This window comes from Notamacropus eugenii, chromosome 1, assembly GCF_028372415.1.
Source record: "Notamacropus eugenii isolate mMacEug1 chromosome 1, mMacEug1.pri_v2, whole genome shotgun sequence".
Taxonomy (NCBI): domain Eukaryota; kingdom Metazoa; phylum Chordata; class Mammalia; order Diprotodontia; family Macropodidae; genus Notamacropus; species Notamacropus eugenii.
In genome coordinates, this window is record NC_092872.1 from 277,441,650 (window position 1) to 277,454,371 (window position 12,722).

The 12,722-nt window shown below is 39.1% G+C and overlaps 1 protein-coding gene across 1 annotated transcript in view; it reads right to left on the bottom strand.

Annotated features, from left to right (window-relative positions):
• PRKG1 (protein kinase cGMP-dependent 1) overlaps positions 1 to 12,722 on the bottom strand; it is a 1,294,615-nt gene that overhangs the window by 439,529 nt on the left and 842,364 nt on the right. The window lies entirely within an intron of this gene.

Sequence of the window (12,722 nt, forward strand, 5' to 3'; positions counted from 1 at the left end):
ATTCTAATACTGCATCTGGAGTCAGAAGGACCTGAAGGTCTGATCTCAGACTCTCCCTAGCTCTGTATCCCTGGAAAAATCACTTAATGTTTGTCTGCCTCAGTTTCTTCATCTGTACAATAGTTTAATAGCTTCTTCCTCTCAGGGTAGTTATGGGGATAAATTTAGAAAGTATTTGTGAAGAACTACATAAATGCTATCTATTATTATTTTCCCCCTACCTATTCTTTTGAAGTAGTTTGATTTATGTGCTTCTACTCTCAGTGAACTTTGAATCACAGAGCTGGAGTTGAAATGCTCTCTCCATTACTACCTGTGGGATCCTGATCCAGTCACTTACTCACTTTGTACGTCACTCCCCACACTTGTATAGTTAGCATGTTGGGCCTGCCAGTCGTTCAGCTCTTGATCTATGCCACTTAAATTGGTTATGTCATGAATTGCATTAAAAGGACAAAGGGAAGGTATCCTATATATTAGATAGATCCTCTGTTCTTGGGTGGGAATGTCATCAAAGGTCGAGGAATGGATGAGTTGCTACTGGGATAAGTGGATAAAATGCCTAGGCCTCATCTGTAAAGTAAAGAGATTTTAAGGTTCTTCCAGTTCTGATAGCCTATGCTAAGATTCTTTATTTGGAAGTAACACAAGACATTGTTATGTCTTTGGATAGCCTTTTTCCTAGGGCCTAAAGATTTCTTTTTATCAGACTGATCGCAATGAATCATGAAGGAAAATTTCAAGATAACACTGCTTCTGCTGCAACAAATTCATTGGTTAATAATTAACAGGGAGGAGGCCTGTATCTTGAAGAGGTTGTATCTTGAAAAATACTCAACTCCATTAAATGGATTAGACATTCACTGGTCAAAAGAAAACCAGTAAACCATGGAAGTCTATAAGAAGTCGTATTTCTAACTTTCAGGTTTTATCAGTAAGCACCCCAACATACACATGGGGGGCCTGCTCTCACAAGTTCTTAGATCTGTATTCATAAAAGGAAAGCAACTTTAGGGGGTTAACTTTAAGGGGTTAACAATCACTTCAATCAAGCATATGTATCATTCCTTTAACCAAATACATATATCATTCAGTTAGTTCGGGGAGTCAGTACCCTGAATTTCAAATAAAATACAGAGAAATTAAAAGATCAACATACATGGCTTCCTCTACCTGACTTCAACAGACAATTGGACCCTAACTGTCTGACCATCATTATCAGAAAGAGAAGCACTACATCTGGGTTCTCAAAGCTGGGGGGCTCCTTAAAGTGACTCAAACTGGCACTCAAACTTTCTTATAAAAATTAAGCCCCAAAGTAAAACCTTACCCTCAGAGTATTTCTACCTTTTTAGAGCCAGAGGGCACCTCAGTTTTTTAAAGTCAGTGTCTCATTAACAAAAGCTGTGGGTGTTCATACATATCTTCCTTAATCAAACTCCCCTTAATGGGCAGGCTCATTAATGGGTGGGGAAGATCTTTAATCACATTAACAATACAAATACATGCACTGTTTCTAGTTTCAAGAAACTCTTGTTTCTGTACTTTACTCCTAGTAAAGACTCTTGATTGGTAAAGGCAAGATTCAATCAGGCACTTGATTACGCTAAAGCAAAAACAGCAAAAGATCCTAATTTTATTTGCCATTACACAGCTACACTGGAAAATTTAGCTGGTATTAATTTTGTAAACATGTGTAAGCACAATTTCTATTTCTCCAGGCAAATTTATGTCTATCTATCTATCTGCCTGCCTGTCTATCTATCTATCTGTCTACCTACCTATCTATCTATCCATCTATCTTTAGCTTTATACAAATGTATATTTATACGTCTACACACACACACACACACACACACACACACATATATATATACACACACACACATAGATATAGAATATTTAGTTTAGTGTCCCTAATCCAACACCCTAGAAATTAAGCAATTCTCTATGCTTCTGGTCTAGCTATTTTGGAATTTAGAGTGAATGAAACATCAATAACTTTCATTAATTATAAGAAAAAGAGGTCAGTAACCAATAAACTTTTAATACAAACCAATAAAAATTTATTAAGTACCTACTATTTGCTAGGTACTGTGCTAAGCCCTGGTAGTAGAAGTAGCAGTAGTAGTAGTAGTAGTAGTAGTAGTAGTAGCAGTAGTAGCAGTAGTAGTAGCAGTAGTAGTAGTAGTAGTAGTAGTAGTAGTAGTAGTAGTAGTAGTAGTAGCAATAGTAGTAGTAGTATGGTAGTAGTAGTAGTAGTAATAGTATCAGTTACTCATTTATCCCTAAGTCACTTATATGGCACCATCAGCTATCTAAAAGTACAGAAGCTAAGCCTGGGAACTTCAGAAGCCTTTGAGTAAGAATCCTTACAGCATACCTGACAAATAGTTACCCAGTGTTTGTTTGAAGATCTCCAGTGGAGAGGAAGAAGGACTCACTATGTTCTTTTGGAATCTTGGTCTTTTTATCTCCCCAGATGTAAGTGCAATAGCCATTCATTGTTCTGATGCCAGTACTGATGGGCCTAATCCAGGTCAATTCAACCCCCTTAGGCAGTCTGGAGACACCCTGCTCCCAGAGAATCATATACTTATATTGGACCTAGTGTGGACACCCACTTGGCTTAGCCTAATGCAGCTCAGAACTCCTATGCTCAACTGACCCACCATCCTCAGCCTCCCCTATAGGGGAGTATCCTAGGTATGTGCCATCACACTTGGCAGGACTACTTTGTAAGACAACTTATATCACTTTGGACTAATAGTAATTATTACAAAATTCCTTGAGACATCAAGCCTAAATTTGACTTAATCCTCCCACCAAATGTTCCTAACGATGCCATTTGAAGGCCAAACAAATAATTATAATCTTTCTCCAAGTGACAGCATCCAAGACAATGGATGATAGTTATCCTGTTCCCCCAGTATCTCCTAGTTTTCAAGCTAACCAACCACCTCCACTTTCTCTAATGAAAACCTGAATGTCATGATCTAAAGACTCTACCTCATCCTGACTGTGTTTCTTGGATCCTCACTAGCTTTTCAATATTCTTCCTCAAAAATGAAACCCAGAATAGAAGCCCATATTCCAGATGTGGTCTAACAAGAGACAACTAGAGCAGCCCAGTTCAGTTCTGCATTTTGAGAAAGAATTCAGTATGGCAGGAAAGGAAGGAACAGTAGATGTGAAGTCAGAAGGTGGGTTCAAATCCTGGTCCTGCTATTTCCTACCTATGTGACCTTGGGAAATCACTAAGTTTTTCTGAGTCCCAGGTGACTGGCATATGAAAAAAGATATTGGACTAGATGCACCCTAAGGTGCCTTCTAGCTCTGAGATTGGCACTTTATGATCTGGCTCTTCTTAAAGAAATGTAATGAAGGGCGGAGCCAAGATGGTGGAGTAGAAAGACACACATACGGAGGCTTTCCCCACATAGCCCATAAAATACCTGTAGAGAGGGACTCTCAACAAATTTTGGAGCAACAGAGTGGAAGAGATTTCCAGCCCAGGGTGACCTGAAAGGCCCACAGGAAATGTCAGTTGCACTGGATGCAGAGCAGAGCCCAGCCCAGCCTTGGCCATGTGGCAGGCTTACAAACAGCCCTCAGGGACAGAATCTCCAGTCACAGAATCTCCAGTCCCAGTAGCAGCAGGTTTGTAGATCCCTCAACCCACAGGTGCCAAAGGTCAGTGACAGGGTATTTTCAGCTGGCCAGGAAAGGAGAAGGGCCTTCCCATAGCTCCAGCCTCAGGCAGCTGCATCAGAGGCCACATTGGGCAGGTGCCACAGTTCCTAACAGCCTGTACAGCCCCCAGCATCCATTGTTGAAGCGTAAAAACCCCTGGGGGCACCGAGGAGCTGAATATTACCTCAGCCCTGTGTAGAGGCCCTGAGGGAACTGATTTTTATCTCACACTGATGGCAGCCCTGCCCATCCAGCTTATCTGAAAATCAGCCCCCAGTGCTGACTTGGCAGAACTGTAGACTAGGTGGCTGTGGAGAGGAAACTGGGCACAGTAAGATTCTGGGCACAAAAATCCCTTCCTGCATCCAGACCAGTACACGCTTGATTGTGTCACCTTGGAGGAACTGAGATCTTACAGATTCCCAGAGTATACCTTACTCTTGACAAAGGACTCAAAAGTCAAGTAACTGATTGAGAAAATGCAAAAAAAAAGGGAAAAAAAATAAGACTATAGAAGGTTACTTTCTTGGTGAGAAGATATCTTCTCCCATCCTGTCAGATGAGAAAGAACAATGCTAATCATCAGGGAAAGACATAAAAGTCAAGGCTTCTTTATCCCAAACATTTAAAATGTACATATGTGTGTATATGTGTGTGTATATGTATGTATACATATATGTGTGTGTACATATACATATGTACATCAAGATAGAATGCATACATGTGTATATCTCTATCTAAATATATGCTATAAATCATTCACAAGACAGAGGCTCAATCTGGAATTTCATTAGTCTTGGGAAGTCCCAGATAAGCAAGCTCACTTTACATTAGTTTGGCACCTTCCTAGAGCACAGAGACATGAACAGCCTTGTCCAAAATCACAGAGCAAGCATGTGTTAGAGGTGAGCCCTGAACTTACGTCTTTCTGGCTCCAAGGCCACGTTCAGTTTTTTAATCTACTACTCCCACACCATCTCTCAAATTGTTCATGCTACATTTTCAATGAATTGCTTTATTTTCATTCTCTCTCTCTATTTCTCTCTCTCCTTCATTCCTCCTTTTTTCCTTTCTTTTTCTTTTTTCCTTTCCTTCTTGCTTTCTTTATTCTTGCTTTGCTTTTCATTCTCTCACCCAATAAACAAGCCAAGTGATATAAAGACAGAGGGAAAGGGCTCTGAAGCACCTGCTCAAAGTGCTGGCAACCTCCTTCAAAGAACTGAGTAATCCTATGAGAATTACTAGTACAATTCTTAGGGATAAAATATGAAGGAAGGAAAAACAATTCCTCGGGTGTATTTAAAATTTAACACATCTATGAACAAACAAGATAGTGTCTCAACAAGAAAATTTGTGAATCCAGAAAGGAAACACCACCACCAACAAAAAATGTCTAACACTTCAAAATCTTTACCAGCCACAGATGCCTTATTACCAGTGACCACCTGTGGTCTTCATGGCCCAGTCTGCAGCTCTATTAATAGACAGCACATCACAGCATAACAAGCTGTTTCTTGCCAGACATATCCATTCATCATCTCAGTCAAACCTCAGATTGCTCCACAGATGGATGTTGAAGAGGAAAGTAGCTGTCAGTCATCTGTACTGATTGGACAAATTTGGTACTCCTGAACTGTTGATCAAAACTAGGAATCATCCCAACTGGGAGAGGGCACAGGTTGAGTACTTTGTTGAAACTAGAAGTTCAATAGAAGAGTCACGTGGTCAGATAGCAAAGTAGAATATGTGCCTTTTGGAAAATATAAAAAGTGACCATCATTCATTCAAAAACTTTTATTAAATGTCTACTAAGAAAAGGAAAATACTTCCTGCATGCCTTGGTGTCTCTATGGCAAGCTTCAGTAAATGAGGCAGATTAACATGTATCTCTATCTTCCTATGTTGGGGTTTATGACATCTTCATCTTCGTAGGCCATCATCCCTTCACAAGTTTGCCATTATCAAGATGAGACAGCCAATGATCCTCTCCTTCCTGCTATTTACTTAGTGAACTGTCAAGTACATGAAGTATCTTAGCGATTCAAATCAAAGCCAGAATCCAGCTGCTGATAGCAGGAAGGCTGATCATGAGCAGAATTCCTGCCTATTTTCTGAACACTCCCAAGACGGGAAGTTATATTTTCATTCAAATTGCCCTGTATGTGAACAGCAGTCTTCTCCCTTCTCCCACTGAATATCCACATTGCTTTCCAGCTACCGAAGAGAAAAAAAAATGTTTGTTTATGATGGTTAAGTTCACAGATATGTATGTATGTAGGTACACTACAATATACGTATACATGTATATATGCACATACATATACAAACATATGTGCATGCAAATATGTACATGTAAACGCCTTACACAAATGTATACACTTAAACATGTGCATATTGTACATGTTTGTATATACTTGTTTTGTGTGCATGTCTGTACATACGTGTGTGTGTGTGTGTGTGTGTGTGTGAGACAGAGAGAGAACTGCCTTTGGAATTAGAGGATCCATGTTCAAATTTTGTCTCTTCCTTCCTATGTGTGTGAATAAGAAAGGCTTCCTGTAGAAGGTTCTTATTGAGATTTTTCTTATGAGAAGTGAGAAATTCTGTGGGACCTTGGTAAAGAGGGGATGAATTTCAGAGCAAAGGCCCAGAGGTAAAAGCTGAGCTGAGGCTCACGTTTAAGGAACAGAAAAAAGGTCAGTTTGGCTGACTCATACAGTGTAGCATCATCTAATCCGAACACAAACAAAGATTTCACAGACAAAGAAACTGAGGGCCATAAAGAAAAACTTAGCCAAGGAAAGACAGAGAGAGTGAGAATCGCTTGGACCTGGGTCCTTGAACACCAAATCTTGGCACCTTTTCCTCCCCAGAGATAGGATATTTAATTGGGTTGGCCAGTTCACAAAGTGTAGCCATTTCAGCTTTCACATTACTGCTTTTCCTGGCGGCTATAGAAGGGTTTTAGGAAGAAAGGATGCACGGGAAGGAAGTGTAAAGGTCACAGTGAAATATCCAAGAAAATAAACTACCACACACTTTCCATCTGGTTGCAAGCACTATATCTTCTCAATGAAGCGTTACTGTTGCTCACAAAGGAGTATTGGGAGAGTTTTTGCCTCCTGGTATGATGCTTCTGTGACTGAGGAATGAAGGTAAGGGAGAGTTTTTGCAAAAGCTGTAAATTTTGGTTTCCTATCTTTGGGCATATCTTCCTTCTGCTGTTGGGCTCATTGGCTTCCTGTTGGAATGAAGCCTCTCTACTGGATGCAACAATGTCCTATTCTTAATTTTAAAAAGATCACCTGATTTACAAGTCACCTGCAGAAAGCAGGGTATTAGAAAGGAACAGGCAGGAATAATGTACTGGGTCATTTGATCACATAAGAAGTTGATTGTATTCAAAGAATAATTTATCCTCATCAGTTCTCAAAATGTGGCTCCATGCCAAAGGACAAGCCTAAGGGTCCAGCCAACTTCTGAATTAGGACTTTCTAGGAACAAGAGGAAAGAGAGAGTGATCGCAACAATGATTTCTGATGCTTTTTTTTTTCATTTCTATTCTCTCAGTTATATTGTGGCTGAACTCACAGAGGGCAAATGAAAGAAGGGAGATGCCCTTTGAAGGATGTGGGATTCTGCACAGACAAAATTGCATGAGGTAGACTGTTTTACCTGGATTCAGGAAGATGAGGTCAAATCTAGGCTAAGATACTCACAGCTGGGTAAGATATTGAAACTCTCTGTGCTTTGGTTTCCTTAACTGTAAAATAGGGATCATAATCACATTTACCTTTAAGGCATGTGACAATAAAATGAGAAAACATTTGTAAAATGCAATGTTCCTGACATACAATAGGCGCTTAATAAATGCTTATTTCATCCTTCCTACCTTTTAATTTTAGCTCAGTTTTGGGGAGGGAAGCTCCAAAGAAAAGAAGAGAGAAGAAGTATTACACTAACTATCAAACTGAAGGTCTGTGGAGCCATTGTGCTGACCTCATTGCCTGTGAAACATGGACAGTCTACCAGTTCCATGCCAGGAAGCCAAATTGCTTCCATTTGAACTGTCTTAGGAAGAGTTTGAGGATAACCTGGAAGGATAAGGTACCAAACACTGAAGTCCTTGCTTGGGTTGAACTGTTAAACATTCAAACTATGCTTCAGAGAGTGCAACTCCAATGGGCTGGCCACTTTGTTTGAATGCAAAATGTATGCTTGCCAAAAAGACTATTTTATGGAGAACTCACATGATCACATGGTGGTCAGAAGAAGTGATACAAGGAAATTCCCATGGTCTCTCTCAAGAACTTTGAATTTGATTGTGCGACATGGGAGACAGTGGCACAGGACCACTCAGCATGGTGTGCCCACATCAGAAAGGGTGCTGTGCTCTATGAGCAAAGCAGAATTGAGGCAGCACAAAGTAGACATATGATGTGCAAATTTGGGATATCCACCGCAAATATTCACGTGGATTATCTGTGCCCAATCTATGGTAGAGCATTCTGAGCTCATATTGGTCTGGTCAGCCACAGTTGGACACACTGAAATTTGAGTTTATCTTGGTGATGTCATTTTAGTCCTCTTCAAGAATGAAGGACAACAACCAACCTTTGATTATGGGTAGACAACCTATGGTGAATGCATGGGAAGACTGAGGTAAGTATCATGTAGGATGTGCAGGCAGAAAAGGATTGAGTGGGTACTGTATTATAAAAGTGCATATGTAGTAAAAACTAAAACTAAGTACCACCATTTAGTAAGTGCATATATAGTATGTTGCCATAAGTAAGGAGGTGGTGCAGTGGATAGAGTGTCAACCCTGGAATCAGACCTTGAGTTCAAATCCAGCCTCAGATACTTACTATCTATGTGACCCTAGGCAAATTATTTAACCCTATTGGCCTCAGTTTCCTCATTTATAAAATGAGCTGGAGAAGGAAATGGCATATAACTCTAGTTCTTTGCCAAGAAAACCCCAGATGGGGTCAAAAAAGAGTCAGACACAACTGAAACAGCTCAACAACAATATGAAGAATCAGACTTGACTGAACAAGTACCATTTAGTACAGATATAAATAAGTTGGCTTATCTCTTGATGAAGACAACCAGGATACAAAAGGGGTCTTGGGCCAAGTCAATAGAAAGATGAAGACATTGAGGAAGTTCAGCTGGGAAAAGAGAAAACCCAAAGACAGGGGACATGTTGACTGTCTTCAGTGATTTGAAAGAATGTGTGCAAAAGGGATTGGATTTGTTCCAGTTGGCCCCAGAAGAAGAAACATGCAACATTAGATGGAAATTTCAAAGAGGCCAGTTGAGATCTGACATTAGGAAAAAATTCCCAGCAATGAAAGCTGTCCAAAAGTGGTTTGGGCTGCCCTGGAAGAGGTTAGCTCTCCCTCACTCAGGAAAGGGCGATGACTCCTTGTTTGGTCACAGAGATCCCTTCCAAGTCTCAAATTACGTCAGGTTATGAAAACAGCTGGGAAAGAAGAGATTGAAATCACAAAAGCAGTATTTGGGGAACTTTCCTTGGACAGTTGGGGTGCCTCTGCACCCATTTGATGTCTCTCTGATCTTACTAAAACCTCATGTGCAGGAGTTCATCAGTATTTCTTGGCAAGAACCCCTTTGGCAGTCAGGCAAAAATGATGGACCACTTCCTAGAATAATGTTTTCAAATGTCTAAAATAAAATAATAAGATTACAACAAAACCCAAAATATATTAAGATGAAGATGATTTTTAAAACTGAAATTCATGGACCTCTCAAATATTCTCACAGACTATAATACTAGAACATGTTTTACATCATCATTTTCTTACATCAGGGTCACATGAACTATCCAAGCTCTCCCCTTCAGCCAAATAACTTTGACACACTGGTAATCTCTACCTCTTTCATGAAATGTACAAAATATCTTCACAGGAGATCTCACTAAATCTTCTGATCTCAGTCTTCCTGATTTTGCTCTCTCCATGGAAGGCTTGCTTAGCTTCATTTTCCCTTTGCTCACCTAAATGTTTACCTTTGCTATGTCAAGTCCTTTAAATGAGACAGGGATACAATACTGTTGGCATCTTAGTGAGTAATTTGGGATTTATAGGATTAAAGTCACTAAATTGTTCTTGATTTTTAATCCAGCCATCTATCCATTTCTGGGCTTTTCACTCTAGGATACATCATCACCATCATCATCACAATAGCGACGATGATGATGATGATGATGATGATGATGATGATGATGATGATGATGTTGCACCAATTTGCAACAGCACTGTGTGTGATCACAAAAAATACTCCCAAAAAACTTAAAACAAACATGACCCCAACAATGTAAGGAGTGAGTGAACCAATCTCTTTATAGAAATGCAAATACGTATTATTGTGTTATACAGCACAATGACTATGGGCAATTGGAAAAATATGTCAAAATATGTATGACTGGCTGCAGAGCAAAGACTGAAAGATGGAAAGAACAAGACCCACAATGACTCCAGAAATGTAAAGGAGATAGCTCAAAAAGGCATTAAATCCAGATCAAAGAAAATGGACCCTAGTAATTCCAGGTTGTTAAAATTAAAGCATGCCTCCTTACTTTTTTTTTACAAGCGATAAATTACAAATATATTCCCCCCAAAATTTACTAATTTACTTGCTTTCAGTTTTGAATGATCGCTTCCATAAGTTCAAATTTCTTCCTCCTCCCTCCCCAAGATGGCATGCAATCTTATATGAGTTCTACACATACATTCCTGCTAAGCACATTTTCACATTGGTCATGTTGCATAGAAGAATTAAAATGAATGGGAGCAACCATAAGAAAAACAAAACATAACAAAGGAGAAAATAGTCTGCTTCATTCTGAGTTCCGAATGAGTTCCAGCTTTTCTTTGGATGTGGATGGCATTTTGTATCACGATTCCTTTGGAAATGTTTTAGGTCCTTGAATTGCTGTGAAGGGCTAAGTCTTACAGAAACAATCCTCACATACTGTGAATGTTACTGTGTATAATGTTCTCCTGGCTCTGCTCACTTTACTCAGAATCGGTTCATATAAGTCTTTCCAGGTTTTTCTGAAGTCTGCCTGTTCATCATCTCTTATAGAACAGTAATATTCCATTATATTCATATACTACAACCTGTTCAGTCATTCCCCAATTGATGAGCATCCCCTAGATTTCCAGTTCTTGGCTAACACAAAAAGAGTTCTATAATTATTTTTGTACATGTGGATCCTTTACCCATTTTATGATCTTTTTGGGATATAGTCCTAGAAGTGGTATTGCTGGATATGCACATTTTTATAGCCCTTTGGGCATAGTTCCAAATTGCTCTCAAGAATGGTTGGATCAGCTCACAGCTCCATCAGCAATGAATTAGTGTTCCAACTTTCCCATATCTTCTCCAACATTTATCATTTTCCTGTTTTGTCATGTTAGCCAGTCTGATAGGTGTGGTGACAAATAGAATTTTTAAAAAGAAAAATATACTGCTTATCTACATTTCATTTCAAGGTAAAACTATTGATTTGATGTCATTCATTTTTTTCTTTGATTATTTAAAGATTTTTCTGATAGGTCATCTTCTGCCAAGTCCAGGGACCAGTTTTATTTGCAGTAAAATACATTTTACGACTAGATGGATTTTTTTTTGTTTCGCATGCTTTGCCCTTGATTTTTGAAAAGGGGTACTTGCATTTCCTCTAGGGTACTACATGATTGGTGCAATGAAACTGAATTTGAGTTAAGTATTTTTCGACAATGAGGATGAACTATTCCTGGGAGTACTCTCCCTGAATTTGTTCTGCCTTCTACGAATGAATGAATAAAAAAGTTTGTTGTATTTCAGGCACTACTTTAAAAGTTGAGGAGACAAATCCATAAGAGAGACAATCAATCCCCACCTTCAGGCATCTAGCATTCTGTAAGGAAGACAGTATATCTAGGGGAATGATGATTCTGGAATATTTTATGTGAGAAAGTCGCAGGGATGAGGAACGGATCTGCAGGGTAATCTTACAACAGCAATGGTCTTGTTGATTTGACTGCAATTCACAGAGCAAGCACCCACATTTCATCAAGAAGGAATTGCTTGGGACAAGTGATATCTCCTTGATATTTTTTGTCTTATATCAACTACATTTAAATACCCTTGTTTTCAAAGTTAACCATGGTGAAATGTTATTCTAAATAGCCCAGATGCCCTCCCCTCCAGGGGTGTGCTGGAGCCTGAACAAGCTGATTCATGAAAGTTGATTGTTAAACTTTCAGGGCAAGTATTCACACCTCAGAAACAGACAAAGGCTATAAATCAGTTTCCTTTAATGTTCCATCGATTATTAAGAAAGTGATAGAGAATGCGATAATAATGCAATTTAAATTGAAAACACATATCATGCATAATTTTTTTTTGAAAAGTCAGTTATTAAATAATTACCAGCCCATCCCTGCCTCCATCTGATGCATTTCTTTGGTCTCTCTCAGCTACAAACAGTGTCATCACTGAGTGACTTAAGGTCTACTCAGCCAGCATTATGTTGAACATGGAATTGATATTCAGCTCCTTTCTGAGAAGGCAGTCACCAGTGACTGTCCCATTTTTATGTTGTTTTATTGGATGAGTTCCCATGTTGTTGATAATTTCAGCTAAAGAACATTTCACAGGTGATTATAAATGAATTTCTCTATTATGTGAGCAGCTCAGTTCAAGGGCAGCCTGTCTAGTCCATTTATTCTGGTCCACTTTGAAGAACAATTTCACACAGGTCACAGGGCTATGGGGCTTCCTAAGAATAGACGACGAATTTCAATTAAATGAGTATACTTTCAATTTATTCAACAAGTATTTACAAATCACCTCTACTGCATTGCCAGGAACTGTGCTACTTTCAGAGAATATGAGAAAGAAAATGATCCATGACCTCAAGAGGCTTACAATGATGGGGGAGGGGGGGATAAACAGATAAATAAATAAAAATAAAAATAGGAAATCATTAAAGACAGGGTTCTAAAAATGGAGAG